We start from the raw sequence: 10,426 nt of genomic DNA on the forward strand, positions 1-10,426 counted from the left end.
ATCTTCATGTCGATTACTACATTGTCACATGTGTATGTATAAGTGAAAGATGTGTGTTCATTTGACGTTCATCTAACATTTGTCAAAATGTTAACACCATTGCAAAGTATAGTTCTTTGGATTCTCAACTTTTCCTAAATCATTAAACACAATGACAATATAGTTAATAAAAAAATTATTTCATTCACGTTAGTTATTCATAATGATCATGATCCTTTATAACTACTGTCAACATATGAACATAAATGAAGTGGACATTTGCATACGCACACATTTCAGCAACATAGTGTGTGTGTGTGTGTTGTAGTTTTTGTGTGATGCATGTATTTCGACCAGAAATAATATAAACCAACATAATAATGTTGCTTTTATCATCTGCCTCACTTAGCTATGTATGTGTTGAACGTTTACTAATAACACTAAACTATAATTACTCGTGTGAATTAAATGTACACACAAATGTTCATGGTTTAATGATCTGTACCTAACATTCATTAGCTCAGGCATGTTAGGTTACCACTACAACTTAGGTGATAATATAACATTCACACGACTAAACAGTTTCTATCACCTCCCTATTGTTATTGTGTACGTTCAGATACAATGTCTACGAGTTGGTATGTAGCATTTACATTCTTTGACAAGTCACACGTTAGATTATAATATATAGTAGATTAATGTGTTTGCTGAGTGATAATGTTGGTTGCATATATCACATGGCAATACATATAATGTTAGTAGAAAATAAAAAAATATCAATATAAGTTCTAACTTCAGTGCTTAGCAACATCATTATGATAATTAAGTGCATAGTAAATATTTGCACAATAGGATAACATTATGTAGTGATTGTTAATCCATGCAGCAATCATTGAAAGCATTGTTACATATTTATTATAATAGTTGTTCGCTAGTCATCACAATAATCTAATATAACGATTGGCCCATCTGAAATCATACATTGGTCCCATGTGTTCATCCTCGACATCTGTGAAATACAGCAAACACATGATGTTCAAAGATGGCACATTTATCTATGTCTCAGCATGACAACGCTTAACACATCTCTATATGATTGTGGATATTCACGCATAAATTACGTATATGTTTAAACTGCAAGGATAAAACTACAGATAGTGAACTGTCTCATTTTTCAAATGGCATTGCTGGCATTACTACTGATATGTTTGTTCCGGTGCCTGCATACATAATAATGTGCACGCACAACGTCTGTTGCGCGCACACGTCACGAATGTGTGGACTAAGTCTTAGCGCATGCGCAAAACGATGTGTACGCTGTGCGTTCAATACATGTCCCTCCATGGTGCTGCTAGCATTACGCATATAATGGCTGAAAGTTATGATATGAAAGCGAAACAAAATTGCTTCTACACACGTACATATCTAAACTTTGTAAACGGACGTGTGCCCACAGCAAAAACGGACGATCAGCCAATGAGCGAACAAAATATGTGTGACGTCATGTTAAGGTACCGTGAAATGCACGCAAACACCCCTCCCACTAAATGAACATTGGCCTCCAGCGCTGTGCACGCATCGCCCCACCGACGCACGCACATGACACACTGCACTGACCGTAACAATAAGCTACGGGCACAGCCAATACTGTTTCACGCGCGCACGTTGGTTGGGGGTGGGGCTTGCATCGGTAACCTTTTTTAAGGACGCCTTGGGACATGACCACGTTCCCACGTCATATGTGGGCGACACTTTGTTTTTATATGTTGAATGCTAAACAATGATGTGTGTGTGTGTGTGTTACAGTTAGTGTAACATGTTGAAATGATACTTTAAAAGCGATACAAATCTATGATTTAGGACTCCGTCACCAATGTGTACTAATGGTTCGTCATGTAGTATATTGTTATAGGAAATAATGTCTTTGTGCACGCTACATGTAAGGCTGTCTGCAATGCTAAGCTATATCCACTCATTTGGCTAACAAATGGTGTATATTATTAATGTACACATATATAATTTGAGTAAAGGCATAACGAAATTTGTATTTACCATTCTTGTAGAAGTCAAAACTGATTTGGCTGCAACAATTCGCTCCAGGAAGGCACAACAGTATCATCCATGGTTGAGGCAACCGTTGATTCCTGAATCACACACATCTCCATGAGGCCGTCATATGGATCTGCAGTGGCTTCTTCAAACAAGATGTCCGGAGGTACGTACAGTTGTTGGTTGTTTTCACATCCACATTGGTATTGCCCATATAAGTTTTGATACATATCATAGTAGTTATGTCCATATTGCATCTGGTCTTGATGAATGGAGGATGCAGGTATATCAGCAGACGCGACAGTCGGTGCGGCTTCAGTGTAACTGGTATTAGGCAAAAATATGCTATTTAACAGAAGATATGTTCCATGTTCCATGGTAAGTTTAAATGATGACGCAACATGCCAGCATCAATATCGTTGATCTAGCCGATCATGGACACACTCAAAACATTCATTTGTGGATAAAGTGAATCGTACAGAAGTTTTAAAATTTCGTTGTATGTCAGGTTCTTGGTAGTATGGATATTTCTTTTGGATCAAGTCCTAGATTTGCCCCACGGTTGCGCTTTTCTCTGGCGTTGATTCGATTGCTTCATAAATCATAAATTTGTATGATTTACGTGGATGGCTGTGCAATGTGGAAGCTTCTGCCATTTCTTCTCTCTTCAAGTGTACAGTGTCTAAGTTGAACGCATACATTCAGTACGGATGTCTGCTGAATGTGTGAATAGTTACATTCGCGGTTTGTTCCAAGGTTATAATACAACCTAATAGTTATACGCCTAGGTTTTCTCCCACCAGAAATTTGTTACAATAATTGGCTGAAATTCTTTGTCTAAGATACACTCTTTTCAGAGGAATCGAAACTTTACTTTCGGCTTAGGCAATCAACATGTGCAAAACAACTTGACTCTTTTAATTACAATAACAATCTGTGTGAAATCATCTACAGTGCTATGATGAACAGATTTCTGCTTACACTTAGCTAGATTTAACCATACACACACATCTCTCTCTTTGTCTCTTTTTCTGTTTTTCTCTCTCTCTGTTTCTCTATCTCTCTTTGACTCTCTCTGTTTGTCTCTCTTGATATATACATAGATATAGATATATATATATAAATAAATATATATATATAATTAGATAAATATATATGTTGATGTATATTTATATATATCTATATATAATTAACTATATATTGTGTGTGTATATATATATATATATATATATATATATATATATATATATATATATATATATATATATATATATATATATATATATATATATATATAATCCAATGCACAGCCGGCACACCATATGCAAGTAAATAAGTTTTGGTGCTTATCCCATAAAACAATAACAGACCATACAATACCGGTTGCAACACAACATCAAGGGACAGCACGCAGGTAAGTAAATAAAAAATGTTCTATATTTGATAGAAGACACAAAAACTGATGTTTCGGTCCCCCAGTGGGACCTTTCTCAAGGTGGTGCAATTGAATGCAGTGCACAATACATATATATATACCCCAAACCCCAGTGCAATTCCACAAAACCAATCACAGTTAATAAGCCTCACCTGCCTATGTGACATGCATTCACAGTATCAGCAGGTAAAGAGCGTCCATTTTGAATATATTAACTCTATATTTGTTTACCTGATATGTGTTTAGGCATGCGCAAAAGGCTCAGGAATTGCATAATGTTACTGCTGAGAGACTACATAAGTCTGCCAGACCCAGCGATATCTTGGATAACTGGAGAGAGTGCGCATGGGCTAAACTGATCTGGAGCTGATACCTGGATGGATTAACTATTTCAGGGACGTGCAAAATACACATTGTAACTGCAAGTTAAGCGATACATGTGAAACACCTGATGTGCTCACCGTAAATGTGCAAAAAAATGTGAGGGAATAAAACATATATACACACGTGTGGATGACGTGGCTGACTGGAATCTAGGTCAATATATAAATGCTGAAAGCACTCAGCCATATAACGCCTAATGCATAGTGTAAGAAATGATAATGCAACGATGACTCTATGCATCCTGTCAAGAAGCGGCACCTTAAAAACCAACAAAAATACATTATGCCGACAATGTCAAATAAAGAAACTGGTAATAAATGCTGTGTCACACTCTCAGCAAACATTGCTACAGGTGGCTCTTGACTAAAAGGGACCTGAGGTATCTGACACACTGTAATGCACCAGCATACATAGAAAGTGAAACAGTGCATCAAAGCATAATAATCTGCACAAACAAAAAAGACAGTATATAAATGCTGAAAGCACTCAGCCATAGAACGCATAATGCGTAGTGTAAGAAATGATAATGCATTGATGAGACTATGTATCCTTTCAGGAAGCGACACCTTAAATACTAACATAAACACATAATGCAGACACTGTCACATGGAGAAACTAGTGATAAATTGAAGGCAGAATAAATGCTGTGTGTCTCGCTCTCAGCAAACATTGCCACAGGTGGATCTTGACTGCAAGGGACCTAAGGTGCCTGACATGATGGAGGAAATGCGGCTAACTGGCTGACACCACAAGGCAGTATGCGCTGGTTTTGCTGTTAAAGATGAATCCTAATATCAGCAGGCAGCTCAATGGGTCAGGTGCGGAGAATACAGGAAACAGCTTAATCTGAAGTCCTCATTTAGACCCCGTGGAGGACTTCAGATTAAGCTGTTTCCTGTAATCAGCATTTATATACTGTCTTTTGTGATGTCGTGTTGCAACCGGTATCGTATTGTCTATATATATATATATATATATATATATATATATATATATATATATATATATATATATATATATATATATATATAATATATAATATATATATATATATATAGTATGTATATATATATATATATATATATATATATATATATAATATATTATATATATATATATAGTATATATATATATATATATATATATATATATATATATATATATATATATATATATGTCTGTGTGTGTGTGTGTGTGTGTGTGTGTGTGTGTGTGTGTGTGTATATATGACATGCAAATGAACATACAGTAATATTTACCGTTGCTATATATATATATATATACAGTATATATATATATATATATATATATATATATATATATATATATATATATATATATATATATATATAAATATAAATATATATATATATATATATATATATATATATATATATATATATATATATATATACAGTGTTCGACAAACCTATACATTTGCTCGCCCCGGGCGAGTGGATTTAACCCCCGGGCGACTAAATATTGGCCCAAGCAGCACACGTTTGGTACTAGGTGGCGAGTAGATTTTTTTGTGGCGAGTAGATTTTTTGGTGATTTGTCAACCACTGTGTGTATGTGTGTGTGTATATATATACTGTATATATATATATATATATATATATATATATATATATATATATATATATATATATATATATATATATATATAGTGGTCGACAAATCACCAAAAAAATCTACTCGCCCAACAAAAAAATCTACTCGCCACCTAGTACCAAACGTGTGATGCCTGGGCAAATAGGAGCTCGCCACGATGTTAAATCCACTCGCCCGGGGCGTGCAAATGTATAGGTTTGTCGAACACTATATATATATATATATATATATATTTTGCTACATTGAAGGCCTTGTGTGCAAACAGGCATTGTTGTAATTATCTTAACAGTTCATTACAGTTTGTAACCTTACTGGGTGAGTATGTTTGAGGGCCTAATTGAGTCAGCTGTGTAGAAGTTGTATTTAACAGCAAACAAGGCCTCTTTGCAGCCATGAAGGCCTGTACTGTTTATTCTGATTATATATATATATATATATATATATATATATATATTATATATATATATATATAATATATATATATATATATATATATATATATATATATATATTATATATAGAGTGCTAAACTAAAGGCATTGATATGTGTAAGTAGGCCTTGTTGTAATCATATTCAAAGTTAAATACAGCTGAGTGAATTAGGGGCTCAATCATACTGATACCATAATTTTAGCAAGTGTCCTAACATTTATAGCTCATTAACACAAGGCCTGTTTGCTGACAACAGTGGCAGATATATATATATATATATATATATATATATATATATATATATATATATATATATATATATATATGTGTATATATATATGTATGTATGTATCAGTTAATATATATATATATATACATACACACACACACACACACACACACACACACACACACACACACACACACACACACACAGTGTGTGTGTGTGTATACGTATATAGATAGAGATACAGAGAGACTACAGATATATTCATACAAACTAACAGATCTGTTATTGTAACCAAAAATCATACATGATCACATGCCAACATTATGAACTATGAAAGAAGATTAAGGTAAGTAATGTGTTACAGAGATAAGACACCAGAAAACACAACATCAAAATGTATGCTGTTATATGGGTAGTTACTTAAAGTTGTATGTCAATAATATTAGCATGAAATGACTATCTACATTACCAAACAAACCCACATACATCTAATCTTGAACAAAAGCTATGTGAATGTCAGCTTCTATAAACATGGCAAGTGTGTAATGTTTTACCATTAATCAACTGATGATTAATACATATTCATATGTTATTAAATATGCCTTAATTCAGTCAGTGAGCATTTCTAAACATTCATGTGTACAAGGACATACTTGAATGTTAGCAAGCATCTGAACATGATCATACATACACTATGCATCAAATATTCTGCAGTAAACACCACCAGGACACCAACACATTTAGTGAATGTGATTATTTATTTTTGTTTATCCTTTTGAGAGCGAGTCACAGGCCTGCTTGTTGGCTGTTGTGTTTGCCTTTTCCCTCTGCAAATTACTCTGGCCTTAACTGTACGACTTGTACTGGCCTGTGGCACTTTAGTGGCACTATGTGTGGGCTGTTGCACTTATGGGGCACTGGGTGTGGGCTGTTGCACTTCAGGGGCACTGGGTGTGGGCAGTGGCAGTTCAGTGGCACTGGGTGTGGGCTGTGGCACTTCAGTGGCACTGGGTGTGGGCTGTGGCAGTTATGAAACAGTTGATAAACATTGCAAGACTGATGGTGGGGCAGTTTCTTGTTTTGGTGTTTTAATCTTTTTCCAAAAGCTGGTTATTAGTAATTGTTGCCCTAACTTTCTTTTGCGTGTCTCATTTGTAGGTGTCGGTTCCATATTTTGAACAGATGTAAGCGGTTGGATGTTGACAGGGACTTGCACAGAACTTGCATCTACTGTACCGGTATCATCCAGAACAGGGAATGAAGAACTGATGGCTCAGGAGAAAAAGTAGCAGCATGTAAAGATCCATCCTCTGATGGGGTAAAGTGGAATTGTTGTTCTCTTGCTGTACTCCGAAGCTGATTTGCATGGCTTACATTGAGAACTAGTGCTTGTAATGTCCTGTTTACATTTTGGATGTCTTTAGGAACTTGGATGATGACTTTTTGAATTTGTGACATTTCTGATATTGACCTTTCATGCATCCTTTCATGCAGTGACAGCATCCTTTCAAGCACTGACATAATTTCTGAATGGCGACGATTTTCTTCACCCAAGATTCGTTCTTCAGAAGCTGCAATAGCTGAGTACGTGTCACGAGCAGGAGGACTTGAATGCTGTGTTAATCCAGGAGTGTCAACATCTTCATGGTCACTTGAGAGAATTTGTCCTTGAGCGGCAACATCTGGTTCTACAAATAAAGAAAGACATTATGAACTGCCATGGAACTTTCACTTTGTTTTCAATATAATGATAGTTATTCTCATAGTGTAACACATAACATGTTTCCATAATTTTTAATTTGTGTCCAATTAAAAGATGATGCTTGAAGTAACAATGATGTTTCGACTCAGTGTGAAAGAAGAATGAATTAAAGGTTGTTGTAACCTCACAACTCCTAGCTGATAGTTTAAAACACACACAATACATGTTGTCAGGAAACACTACATCTTCTGTGACAATAACTGATGTGAAGTTCATTACATGTGAAAGGCATTTATTTTGCATGGCAAATGAAATTCTTCAAACGTACACATTATATGTGCTGCACTTCATACACTGACCTTCCATTCTTGATGATGACCTTGATGAGACAGGTGATGAGACATGTTCAGTGTCAGGTGACACAGGAGCTGCAGGAGCAACTATATAGAAGAATAACATCAGAATTTAATTGTCATGTGTACATAATTAACATGAAGTATCTGTAGTGGGAGTAGTTATGGCTAAATATCAGCATCACATAACGAAATGACAATGATATGGTTCGGGCAATCTGTATATTATCCATCTTAACATAAATGTACATGTGAACCTAATTGGCACATTTATTTTAGACACCATACAACATACAATGTTCATGCAGGAATGCGTTGTAACATTAAGTGTTCTGTTGTACATACACTGCATATGTTGTGTAGTAATCTAACAATAATAATGTACATCACTACCATGACAGCAAAGTTGACTCTGCTTATAATTCAGTACCTAATTGTGGAAATGTGAATGAATGTTTTTAGTGATCTGTCTGAACATTTAAGAGAAGCAGGTGTAGCGCTCAATGTGGCTGACACTCAGCAACACATGCAGTGTGTCGCTCACAGATGGTACTGGTGTGATAAAGTGGCATATCTATAAGGTAAAAAGAAGATATGAGTGAACGAATGACTAACATACGTTTTCATATATAGTGGCCTGGTGGGTGAAAGTATTCAGATAATTACCATTTCAAATGAATGTGATGAACTTCTGTTCACCTTGTCAGCTTGTAACAACTGTAGTCCCTCCCCCAAGATATGACACCACCCTGACCTTTTATTTGGTTCTACCACCTGTAAGCCGTCTCACAAGACTTGATCCTACCATGACCCTGTGACCTGGCTCTGTGCCCGACCCCACCCCCTCTGTTCACCTCTATGCTGTGATTACATATTAATTGCAGCTGGTTTCACACACCGGTACATGAGCAAAAAAAAAATATGAAGTGAGCTACATATGAACACAATTAAATACCATATGGTACATGTTCCTATTTATGCTCACATTAAACTACATGAAGCGAAAAAAGAGCTTTAATAAAACATAACGAAATGTGTTCGTGCAAATTATTTATGTTCGCCTTTGAATGCACAATATTCCATGCAAGACTTGATTAGGCAGTAATGGCCTGTTTATAGGTGTAACATAGATAATCACTAATATATATATATATATATAAAAATGGAAAACTACAATAAGCGCAATCACAATTAGACAAATAATGATATTAAACCACATATATAGGAGGGTATACTACCTCACAATCTAGCTTTCCCTGATTAAGTCTGCAGCCAAAAGGTCTACCGCTCCACGGGCTGGTAAAAAGGAAAATCCAAACAAGAATGACCTAGGCGCAAGTAAAAACAAGAAAGAGACAAACATAGGGTAATACGTTCAAACAATTGGTCTATTGGATGGTAAGATATGCACTTACAACAGGTAGAATAAAATCAGGCCTTGTATCCACTCTGGGATCAGGAACGATGAATGATGATCCAGGACAGCCAGCAACAAGTCATCTACAGGAACCGTATCCTCGTGTGCAGTGTCACATATAAGAAGAGAAGTGGGACACATACATAGTGTAACACAGTTTATTGTAAAATTAATAAAAAGACAATAAAGTAAAATACTCACACTTTGTGAGTTTGGGTAAAAGCGTTTGAGAATTTAGAGCTTCTCACACTCATCAAGGGTAGGTATCCGTGGACTTATACACAGTTCCAGTTAACTCCTTGCACAATGTCCTTATAACCACATGCGATGTTATTGCCAAACTTCCAAGGGTATGGAGTCATTTATTTATGCACTCTCTGTAATGTCCAGAGCCTCTGAGGGCGGGGTACTCTTATAAATGTTGCAAACCCGTAGTTAAGGGCCGTGTGTCTCTGTGACTGCACCTAATGTGCTAGTAGTACTCACGCTACTTCAGGGGTATGGTGTGGCGTTTTTCCCCCTTCGTTGTTGTCCGTTTTGTTGGTCTGCGGACCACCCCGCTTCACTCACTGCTCCCGTCCTCCGTGGCTGTTCGCATGCACGCGGCGGCGTGGTGACGTCACGTCTCCTCGCGAGGTTACGTCTCCAAATCTCCCGGTCACTGTGTTAGTCTTCGTCCCTCACCAACTGATGCGAAAATATGTACCGAGCAGGCACAACGATACAAATCACTGCCAGACAGCTGGATATTGCTGGCTAGTGTCCCCAATGTCCTGTGTTCACTCACAATGCTCCAAAAATCACGCCCTACGCGTTTCTCCTTTCGGCTTCG

General features: G+C 36.4%; 1 long non-coding RNA gene across 1 annotated transcript in view; it reads left to right on the forward strand.

Moving 5' to 3' along the window:
* The window catches only part of LOC142501477 (uncharacterized), a 36,026-nt gene extending 27,847 nt beyond the window's left edge, over positions 1-8,179 (forward strand). The window contains exons 2-4 of the long non-coding RNA XR_012803502.1: positions 2,043-2,194; positions 7,281-7,440; positions 7,617-8,179. This is a non-coding gene — a long non-coding RNA (uncharacterized LOC142501477). The remainder of the gene's footprint in view (positions 1-2,042; positions 2,195-7,280; positions 7,441-7,616) is intronic.
* Positions 8,180-10,426: the final 2,247 nt, after the last annotated feature.

This window comes from Ascaphus truei, chromosome 1, assembly GCF_040206685.1.
Source record: "Ascaphus truei isolate aAscTru1 chromosome 1, aAscTru1.hap1, whole genome shotgun sequence".
In the NCBI taxonomy this organism is placed as follows: Eukaryota; Metazoa; Chordata; class Amphibia; order Anura; family Ascaphidae; genus Ascaphus; species Ascaphus truei.